Raw genomic sequence first — 11,610 nt, 5'->3', positions numbered from 1 at the left:
TTACATCATCCCTATCCACCATTGTGTGGAGTGTGGTTAATTCCTTGAGGGCAAGCAAAGCTGTTTTGTTCTCGTCTCGAAGGGCTCTATCCGGATCACTTTGTAATTGTGGTCATGCCATTGGCCCCCAGCAGTTTGAGTTTCATATACCTGTAATGTGGTATGGCCTGAAACCTTGTGAATGTGTCACACCCCAATAGGGCGTGGTATCCACTATGGGAGGGCACAATGTGGAAGAGTAGTTGTTCGGACCTGTAGTTCTCGAGGGTGCCGAATACCACGTCGAGCGTGACTCTTCCGGAGTAGCGTGCTTCTCTGCCAAGGATAATTCCTCGAAAGGTGCCATGCCTCTGTATGATACGAGATCTGTCGAACTGCATTTTGTCAAGGGTATCCTCGTAAATGAGGTTTAAACCGCTACCTCCGTCCATTAGCACCTTGGTTAGTCTAAATCCATCCACTGTGGGATCAAGGACGAGTGTGGCGGGTGCTCGGACGTGGTGGGCCCTTGGCTCATCTTCCTCGTTGAAGGTGATTGGTGTATTCGTCCATGAATTCACGACTGTAACTTGGTGGATTTGTCGAGCTCTCAAAAGGCTCTTTTCCTATGATTATTTGAGGAAAATGTCTCATAGATCGCTAGGACCTCAGTGTCGTTGTAGGGGGGGGGTGTTGCTGGCCACCTACTGGAGGGTGTAAATCTGAGGATGGCTTCCCCACTTTTAGCCACATTCCTAACCACCCAACAAGCTCAAAGGCTGTGGGATGGGTTTGTGTTTAGCAAGACCGAGTGTATGGGGCATGGTTTGTCTAGTAGCTCGTCGAGGACTGCCCTGGGTCTGGTGAGGGATTTTTTCTTCTTCTTGGCGGGCCCGTGTTTGGCCCACCGTCATGGGTATGCACATTTTGCACGAGCCTTTCTGGGTTCTTTGGCATGGATTGACTCCACACACATCTGTTGTGCCTTCCAGGCGCTTTCCATGGCGCAATATTTGCGTACAAGACTCGATAACTCGGTGAAGTTTTGAACATGGTGACGGGCGAGGGTGTTCGAGATCCCTTCATCTCGGCAGTTATGCCGAAAGGTCGCTATGATTTCTTGGTCGCAGCAATCCGTTATTCTGTCCTTGACCAGGAGGAATATGTTGGGGAACGTAGCATTCAATTTCAAAAAATTCCTATGCTCACGCAAGATCTATCTAGGAGATGCATAGAAATGAGAGGGGGAGAGTGTGTCCACGTACCCTCATAGACCGAAAGCGGAAGTGTCTGACAACGCGGTTGATGTAGTTGAACTTCTTCTCGTTCCTACCGATCAAGCACCGAACGTACGACACCTCCGAGTTCTGCACACATTCAGCTCGATGACGTCCCTCGAACTCTTGATCCAGCAAAGTGTCACGGGAGAGTTCCGTCAGGGCGTGGTGATGGTGATGGTGAAGTGATCCACGCAGGGCTTCGCCTAAGCACTACGTGAATATGACCGGAGGCGTAAACTGTGGAGGGGGGCGCCGCACACGGCTAATAATGTTTGTTGTGTGTTCTAGGTACCCCCTCCCCACATATATATAGGTGGGAGGGGGAGGGGGACAGCCATGGGGCGCCCCAAGTAGGAGGAATCCTACTTGGGGGCCTTGTCCAATTCGCCCCCCCTTACCATCTTTTTCGGAGAGGGAAGGAAGGGGGAGAAGAGGGAAGGAAGGGGGAGGCCGTATTGCCTCCCCTTACTTCTCTCTTCCCCCTTTCCCTTCCCCTTCCTATTCGGCCAACAAGGGGGGCGCAGCAGCCCATGCTGGCTGCTGTGTTTCCCCCCTTTGCCCAGTAGGCCCATATAGTTTGACGGGGGTAGCCCGGAACCCCTTCCGGTGACCCGATACATGCCCGGTACCCTCGGAACACTTCCGGTGTCCAAATACTATCGTCCTATATATGAATCTTTACCTCTCGACCATTTAGAGACTCCTCGTCATGTATGCGATCTCATCTGGGACTCCGAACAACATTCGGTCACCAAATCACATAACTCATATAATACAAAATCGTCATCGAACGTTAAGCGTGCGGACCCTACGGGTTCGAGAACTATGTAGACATGACCGAGACACCTCTCCAGTCAATAACCAACAGTGGAACTTGGATGCTCATATTGGTTCCAACATATTCTACGAAGATCTTTATCGGTCGTACCGTAATGACAACATACGTTATTCGCTTTGTCATCGATATGTTACTTCCCGAGATTCGATCGTCGGTATCTTCATACCTAGTTCAATCTCGTTACCGGCAAGTCTCTTTACTCGTTCCGTAATGCATCATCCCGCAACTAACTCATTAGTCACATTGCTTGCAAGGCTTATCATGATGTGCATTACTTAGAGGGCCCAGAGATACCTCTCCGATACTCGGGAGTGACAAATCCTAATCTCGAGCTATGCCAACCCAACAAAAACCTTCGGAGATACCTATAGAGCATCTTTATAATCACCCAGTTACGTTGTGACGTTTGATAGCACACAAGGTATTCCTCTAGTATCCGGGAGTTCCATAATCTCATAGTCAAAGGAATATCTATAAGTCATGAAGAAAGCAATAGCAATAGAACTTAACGATCATTATGTTGAGCTAACGGATGGGTCATGTCCATCACATCATTCTCCTAATGATGTGATCCCGTTTACCAAATGACAACTCATGTCTATGGTTAGGAAACTGAACCATCTTTGATTAACGAGCTAGTCTAGTAGAGGCTTACTAGGGACACTGTGTTTTGTCTATGTATCCACACATGTATCAAGTTTCCGGTTAATACAATTCTAGCATGAATAATAAACATTTATCATGATATAAGGAAATATAAAATAACACCTTTATTATTGCCTCTAGGGCATATTTCGTTCAGTCTCCCACTTGCACTAGAGTCAATAATCTACATTACAATGTAATGATTCTAACACCCATGGAGTCTTGGTGATGATCATGTTTTGCTCGTGGAAGAGGCTTAGTCAATGGGTCTGCCACATTCAGATCCGTATGTATTTTGCAAATCTCTACGTCTGCCTCATTGACTTGATCACGGATGGAGTTGAAGCGTCTCTTGATGTGTTTGGTTCTTTTGTGAAATATGGATTCCTTCACCAAGGCAATTGCTCTAGTATTGTCACAAAAGATTTTCATTGGATACACCTAGATCGGATATGAACTCCTTCATCCAGACTCCTTCATTCACTGCTTCCGAAGCAACTATGTACTCCACATCACATGTAGATCCTGCCACGACGCTTTGCTTGGAACTGCAACAACTGACAACTCCACCATTCAATATAAATACATATTCGGTTTGTGACTTAGATTCATCCAGATCAGTGTCAAAGCCAGCATTGACGTAACCATTTACGATGAGCTCTTTATCACCTCCATAAACGAGAAACATATCCTTAGTACTTTTCAGGTACTTCCGGATGTTCTTGATCGCTGTCCAGTGATCCACTCCTGGATTACTTTGGTACCTCCCTGCTAGACTTATAGCAAGGCACACATCACGTCTAGTACACAGTATTGCCTACATGATAGAACCTATGGCTGAGGCATAGGGAATGACTTTCATTTTCTCTCTATCTTCTGCAGTGGTCGGCCATTGAGTCTGACTCAACTTCACACAGGCAAGAACCCTTTGTTTGACTGATCCATTTTGAACTTCTTTAAAACTTTATCAAGGTATGTGCTTTGTGAAAGTCCAATTAAGCGTCTTGATTTATCTCTATAGATCTTGATGCCCAATATATAAGCAGCTTCACTGAGGTCTTTTATTGAAAAACTCTTATTCAAGTATCCTTTTATGCTATCCAGAAATTCTACATCATTTCCAATCAACAATATTGCATCCACATATAATATTAGAAATGCTACAGAGCTCACACTCACTTTCTTGTAAATACAGGCTTCGCTAAAATTCTGTATAAACCAATATGATTTGACCACCTCAACAAAGCGTATATTCCAACTCCGAGATGCTTGCACCAGTCGATAAATGGATTGCTGGAGCTTGCACACTTCGTTAGCACCTTTGCACTTGGAGGCCCAACAACGTCTACAAGAAGAAGGTTGTGTAGTAGACATCACCCGCCGGGGGCTGGCCGCCCGCCGAGGACCTAGCCCTCTTCACCCTCTAGGCCATCGTCTCCACATCACTGCTAAGATGAAAACAAGTCAAGATGAGAGGCACAGTTAGAGGGGCCGGAGATGACAAAGGGAAGCAAGACACTTACCCGTCCACCACCTCCTCTTCTGCTGCCTTCCTCTTCCTCCTTGGGCTAAGGGACCCGAAGTCAAAGATGACCTCCGCGTCGACGTCTGCTGTAGGAGGGGAAGAAGGAGGAGTCGGGCTACGCTTGGATAAAGAAGAGGCAACTGCCTTCTTCTTCGCCATCGCGGCCTTCACTAATTTCCTCGGCGCCACGACCCTTGTCTGGTGCACGGACCCCTCCTGGGCCCGCTACGGTGGAGCAGCCTTGCCGGGCCAGACCGGCTCGCCGGAGATGGCCCGCCGCAGGACTCGCCCGCTCCCCGTGGCCGGGGGGTCGACGGCCTCGACCTCTTCCTCCTCTTCCTCCTCCGACTCGTCAGGCACATCTTCGACGAGAGGGGCCCCGGTGCCGGCGCTGCTGGCCTCCCCAGCAGATTCCGCCCACTGGGTGAGCTCCCTCTCCTCTTCAGCCGCGGCGGCCTTGTCCTCCACGCCGCGGGCACTACCAGCCTCCTTGGCGAGCTCCGCCTCCGCCACCCTGGCGGCGATGTAGTCCAACTCCGCCTGGGTGGTGTCCTAGAAGAGCCGCGGCTCGACATGAACATACTTCTCCTCTAGGGTGTTGAAGAAATTGTGCACCTGATCCTCCGGCGGCTTGGCCCAAGTTGGGACGAGGCCGTGCGTGTTGAACTCCGGCATCATGGCGATGATGTCGTTTCGGTGCGAGTTGTTGCTCAGCGGGACCACCCCCGCCGGAAACCCAAACAAGGGCCCCTTGGAGACCTTGCCGGCTTTCACGTCGGACTTCACGGCCTTGCCGGACCACTCGACCCTGCCCTCACGGTTCACGTCGAGCTGGAAGAGCCGCTGGCAGAAGTGGGCGTGCCCCATCACCGTGAAGTTGTGGTCAAGGCCAGGGCGGAGACTCATGATGTCGGCCGCATTCGTGAAGACCCAGGACGGCCTCCCCTTGTTGTGTAGAGGAGCGATTCGGCGGCGGAGGAAATCTGCCCCGATCATCTCAAGGGTGAGCCCGGCTGTCGGTGTCAAAACCGGCAGATCTCGGGTAGGGGGTCCTGAACTGTGCGTCTAGGACGGATGGTGACAGGAGGCAAGGGACACGAAGTTTTACCCAGGTTCGGGCCCTCTCGATGGAGGTAAAACCCTATGTCCTGCTTGATTAATATTGATGATATGGGTAGTACAAGAGTAGATCTACCACGAGATCAGAGAGGCTAAACCCTAGAACCTAGCCTATGGTATGATTGTTGTTGTCTATGTTGTCCTACGGACTTAAACCCTCCAGTTTATATAGACACTGGAGAGGGTTAGGGTTACACAAAGTCGGTTACAATGGTAGGAGATCTGAATATCCGTATCGCCAAGCTTGCCTTCCACGCTAAGGAAAGTCCCTGCCGGACACGGGACGAAGTCTTCAATCTTGTATCTTCATAGTCCAGGAGTCCGGCTGAAGGTATAGTCCGGCTATCCGAACACCCCTAATCTAGGACTCCCTCAGTAGCCCCTGAATCAGGCTTCAATGATGACAAGTCCGGCACACAGATTGTCTTCGGCATTGCAAGGCGGGTTCCTCCTCCAAGTATTTCATAGAAGATTTTGAACACAAAGATAGTGTCCGGCTCTGCAAAATAATTTTCCACATATTGCCATAGAGAGAATAATATTTACACAAATCTAATCTACTGACGTATTCTGTAGTGCGGCACACTACGGCCAAGCCTTTATCCGAGTCATCTCATTATCCCACCTCAGCGCGTCATGCGAGGCGGTTTCCTTGGCACGTCTTGTTAAAGCAGAGATCGTGTCCCCCTTATTCCGGGATTCTCATTAATACGGGCGTGGGTAACCCAACCGTGCCATTGATTACGGCGCTTGGAGATAAGCGAGTTTTACCAGGCTGGTGGGGACACGTAGTTGCGTCCACCCATATAAGGGGATAAGGATCCACCTTTTCACCTACGCCTTCTTCCTCCTTTGCCTATCCATTCTCACGCACTTGAGCTCCAGCGCCCAAGTCCGCACTCCCACCTCAACCTTCTCCAGCCATGTCCGGAGCGAGAGGCAAGTGGATGGTCTCCTCCATCACGGAGGGACACATCAAAAAGCTGAGGAAGGCCGGATACCTGTCTAACGACATCGCGTATCGGCTTCCCGAAAAGGGGCAGCTCATCCCCACCCCTAGGCCCCATTAGAGGGTGGTATTCCTCCCCCATTTCCTCCGCAGACTGGGCTTCCCTCTTCACCCCTTTGTCCGGGGGCTCATGTTCTACTACGGGCTGGATTTCCACGATCTGGCCCCGAACTTCGTCCTCAACATCTCGGCGTTTATCGTCGTGTGCGAGGCTTTCCTCCGCATCCGCCCCCATTTCGGCCTATGGCTCAAGACTTTCAATGTCAAGCCGAAGGTGGTGCGTGGCAACCAGGCAGAGTGCGGAGGCGCTATGGTTGGCAAGATGGCCAACGTCTTATGGCTCGAGGGCTCCTTCGTGGAGACCCTGAAGGGGTGGCAAGCGGGGTGGTTTTACATCACCAAGCCATGCGACCCTGAATGGGTCGCACCCCCCGAGCTTCGATCCGGACCCCCTACGCGGCTCACCTCCTGGAAGGAGACGGGCCTGTCGTGGGGTAAGAAAGGAGAGCTGACCGGACTCCAAATATGCATCCAAACCCTGGTGGACAAGAAGCTCAAGCTTGTCAACGTAGTCCAGGTTATGCTCATCCGCCTGATCCTCCTGTGTCAATGACGGGCTTTCAACCTGTGGGAGTTCGATCTGGCGCGGCACCAAACTCTGAGCAGGCTCTTCGACACGATGTACGAAGATGCCTGGAGGGTGCTTTTCAAGGGCGCCGAGGCCCCCCCCCATCCGCTACCGAGGATCACGGATTCAGTACACAACATCACGCTCATGCGGTAAGCTGTTTATTTCCTTTTACAGGGTATTAGTTTTTCATAGTTTGACTCCATGCGGGATCTAAGCTCCCTTACCTTTGACAGGATTGGTAGGTGACGTCCGGACAGATCAATTGTCCGGCTCCCTTGCCCGAAGGCCCAGCGGATGCTCGCTTGGTGAAGCTGCTGGTTCCGGCACCCTATGTGGTGCCGGAGAAGAAGGCCGCGAAAAGGGCCACAGGGACTCGAAAGAGTGCCCGGCGCCAGGAGGTGTCGGATTCATCATCCGGCGGTTCCGAGGCGCATTCCTCCTGTGAAGACGAGGAGGAAGAAGAAACCTCTCCCCCTCCAGCGGGAGGAGAGAAGAAAAGGAAGGCCGCCCTCTCTGGAGAGGCCGGAGGGTCTAAGAAGGGGAAAACCCTTCCTCCGGACTACTCCACCGATGCCGACGACGACGGAGGGGAGTGGCAGCCCAGGGCCAAGCCCCTGGCGAAATCGTAAGTATCCGGATACTGGAGTAACTCATAGTATTCGTTTATTGCACAGCTTTCCCTTATGTCGAATATGTTTATGCAGCCCACCCAAAGGCCGGCTCGACGCGTCGTCGAGCAGCTCACTAGACTCATCGGATGACACCGCTTCATCCCCCCGCCCTACGGATGACACCGAAGTGTTGTCCCAACAGGTTCCAAGCCGGGAGGTGTTGGTCCTAGAGGCGCCGCAAGGCGACCTCCCAGACTCCAGGAGTAAAGGGGATGAAACCCCCCGGGGCTCCAAGTCCGGCTCAAGGCCGGACACTGCTCCGGAACCCTCAAAGGTTCTAGAGTCCGGTGGGTGACCGCCTTCTAAGAGGAGGAAGCCCACCGTGCCGGTGACCCCCGTCCAACCGGGGGCGCGGGACAATCTGTTGGAGGTGCTCGAAGGCGCCTCCATCGACAAGGGGCACCGCACTATTATGAGTGCGGTGGTCCAGAAGGTTCAGTCTACCAAGAGCGGACTGACTGAAGCTTGTACTAGCCTTTTAACAGGCTTTGAGGTAAGTAAAGAATGTGTAAATAATATTACCGCATAGACAGTAGCCCCTGATGCTCTGTTGGGCATTCGGGAAGAAAAGCCGAATAGAGGATCAAAGAATTTGCAGGAGTCTAACAAAAGGAGTCAATATGCGCACACAGGCTTCTCTGCTGGCGTTCGCCGCACTTACTGCGGAAGTGGACGCACTGAAGCAGAGCCTCGAGAAGTCCGAGCAAGAGCTCGGGCGTGCCAAGAAGCAGCTCGAGGAGAAGGAAGGTAAGACATACCTTGTTTGGATATGCATAAAAAAGGTGCAATTACAAAAAATGACAGGATTAACATGGCTATTGTAGGGGCCACGTCTGAGGTGGCGACCCTTAAGCAAGCGCTGCTCGAGGCCAAGAATAGTGCGGCCGCGGAGCGTACCGAGCAGGAGAAGTATGAGGCCGAGGTTGGCAAGGTGCGGCAAGAGCTCCAGGTTCTCAAGAAGAAACATGAGAGTTTGGAGCTTGACTCGAAGACGCGAGCGTCTGAGCTCGCGGCGGCTATTGAAAATGCCATGTCTGCCAAGACCGAATCCTAGAAGACCCTCCAAGAGTTGGATGAGGTGAAGAAGATAGCGGCGGGTAAGGCATTCTTTATGCAAAGCAAACATATAACCGTGAGTTACTTGTTACTTACCCGAATCAGGAGCTCTCCAGGAGCGTTCGCAGATCTTCCCCGGAGTGTGTCCGATGCCGCCGCATTCTATCGAGCCGAGGAGGGCAGCTCGACAGAGAAGGTGTTCTGGTCTCAGTATGCTGAGGCTGGACACCCCGTGCCCCTGAGTGACCAGCTGAACCAACTGGTCGAGCTCCACAAGGAGGCCGAACAGGCCATGAAGGGCCTACTAGTTCCGCTGTGGCCTGGAGAGGCTCTGCCTGGGAGCTATTTCGGGCTGGTGCGGCGGCTGGTGGAGGCCTGTCCAAGGCTCGAAGTCATCAAGCGCTCCGTCTGCATTGAAGGTGCCCGTAGGGCCCTTGCCCGTGCTAAGGTGCACTGGGGCAAGCTGGATGCTGAGAAGCTTGTGAAGGACGGGCCACCGCCGGGGAAAGAGCATCGCAAGCCCGAAAATTACTATAAGGATGTTCTGAAGGGTGCCTGCCTTGTGGCGGATGAATGTTCTAGGGATGTAATTTTTGAGTAAAACTCGCTCGTTTTTGTCCTGTGCGCTGAAAACTTGTTCATATGCGCTGAGCAATGCTGTTTGAATTTAAAATATTACCTTCTGTGCAGCTGTTTATCAATTCTGAGAGATGGCGAGTCGTCGGCTTCTGCCCCCGTGCCGCTAGTGTTGGGGTGTTCGGGGATAAACCTGAGCGCTCTTTTTCCCATGTTTGGGTCCTTTGAGACAGGCGCTCAGCCCAACGAACAAGGCAATCGGACTATAACGCGTGAACACTCTCACTTAGCCATAGAATTCTATAATTTTAAATTTCAGCGAAGCCCCTAGTATTCGGAAGACCGAGTTCGGGGCGCTATCCACGCCTTGGTCGGACAGAGCCGACTCCTCGCCCTAAGCGGCATAAGTCTTTAGGGACTCGAAAAAACCTCTCGAACAGCGACCAGCTCTTGCTTCATCATGCCAGTCAGTTTTAGCTTTCTCCACTGAGGTGCTCGGCCCAGCTCAACTGGGGCACAATCGCAGTGGTTCTCCTAGTGCTACCTTAGCCGATATAGCGGAACGTAAGGCACCAAAACATAGGAGCCGGGCAAACCCAAATATTGACCCAAGACATGATTCGGAGCCGATGCATATAATGCTATAAGTTCGGGGTGCCGCACTTGTGAAAGTGTTCGGACTTCTCACACCATATTGAGGGGTACTAAAGCCCCTGGCGTATTTTGGCCATACCAAATTGTACGGGTGCAACATGTCGTTAAGGAACATATATTTATAAAAAAGTAATGCAAAAGTAGACAAAAGTTATGCATTGTTTATTAAAAATAGCTGCGATCAAAGCAGAACGATACAAATAATGCGATAAACAAAAAGTTGGACTATTTAACATGTCTGCTCCAGGGGCAAGCTGCGGAATAGTCACTAGTAGAAAAAGGGTCAAACATGAAGCACATTAGTGCCGGTTTGTATTTGAGCCGACACTAATGTATACATTAGTGCCGGTTCCAATGGCTAGCCGGGCCGCTTTCATTAGTACCGGTTCGTGGCGAACCTTTAGCACCGGTTCGTGCCACGAACCGGTACTAATGAGAGTGGTGGCAGGATGTTGTCAGACTGGAGCCCCTCCAGCCCCTTTAGTACCGGTTCTTGGCACGAACTGGTACTAAAGGTCGTCCTACATAAACCCTTCGTCCACCCGAGCTCGCTCTGTTCTTCCCCTTTCCCCTCTCCTCTCTGTTCTTCCCCTCTTCCTCTCGAGCTCATAACACATTTTCCCCAAAATTTGTCAAGATTTGAAGGCCCCCATCCATTCAAATGATCACAAAGGTTAGCAACTTTGTCCTTTCATCTCTCATTGCTAGATTAGCTCTTGCAATGCTTTATATAGTGATTAATTTGTGAGTTTAGTAATTTGGGAGGATATATATATATGTGCTAGTATTTGATTTATATGCAATTTGAGGTCAAAAATAACACTTAGTTTGCATATGTAGGTGTGGTTTACTTAGTGCCTTCTAAATCTCCGTCGTAACCACCGTCGATCGCCCGCACCGTCCCGTCGCCGGCACCACCTTGTGGAGCCTCTTGTTCATGAAATTTTATATAAAAATTGATGTTTGTGTGATTTGGATATATAGTTACTCGTATAATTATCTTACCCGTACGTTGTTTGTTATACATATAGTGCCATGGTTTTGATATCCGTCCCCATCGGCCCTCGTCCTTGTTATGATTCGGATGTGGTATATATATTCTCTTTTAAAACTAGTTGCATTTCGTGTTTATGACAAATTATGCCCATCAAGTTGACATAGAAATTTTTTCTAGGAGGTATGTGAACCGAAAATTCCAACCGACCCTATTGTCGAGAGGTTAAATTTAGTTGAAAGAGAAAATGAGTACTTGAAAGAAAAATTGAAAAGAATTGAGAGGGAGAAGATGGAATTGGAATTGCATGTTGCCGATGTCGTCGATGATCACAAGATCAAGATGGAGAAAATGCGCTTGAAGATTAGAAAGATTAGAAAATATGCCATCGATAGTGAGGCTTGGTATCATTATGCTGTTGGATCCATTGTTACCTTAGTTGCGATCTTGATCGTATTTGTTGTTGCATTTAAATGCTTTAGCTAGAGAGTTATTTGTTTGTTGCATTTAAGTGTTGTATGAACTTTATGTATGAACTTGTATTAATTTGGTCTATTCGGTGTTGTGTAATGAAGATGAGCCGGCAATGGATGTACGATGACCGATGCTCTCCCTAGTTCGTTGAGGGCGTGC

Source organism: Triticum urartu, chromosome 2 (genome assembly GCF_003073215.2).
Source record: "Triticum urartu cultivar G1812 chromosome 2, Tu2.1, whole genome shotgun sequence".
Lineage (NCBI taxonomy): Eukaryota > Viridiplantae > Streptophyta > Magnoliopsida > Poales > Poaceae > Triticum > Triticum urartu.
This window is presented reverse-complemented; position numbering follows the sequence as displayed.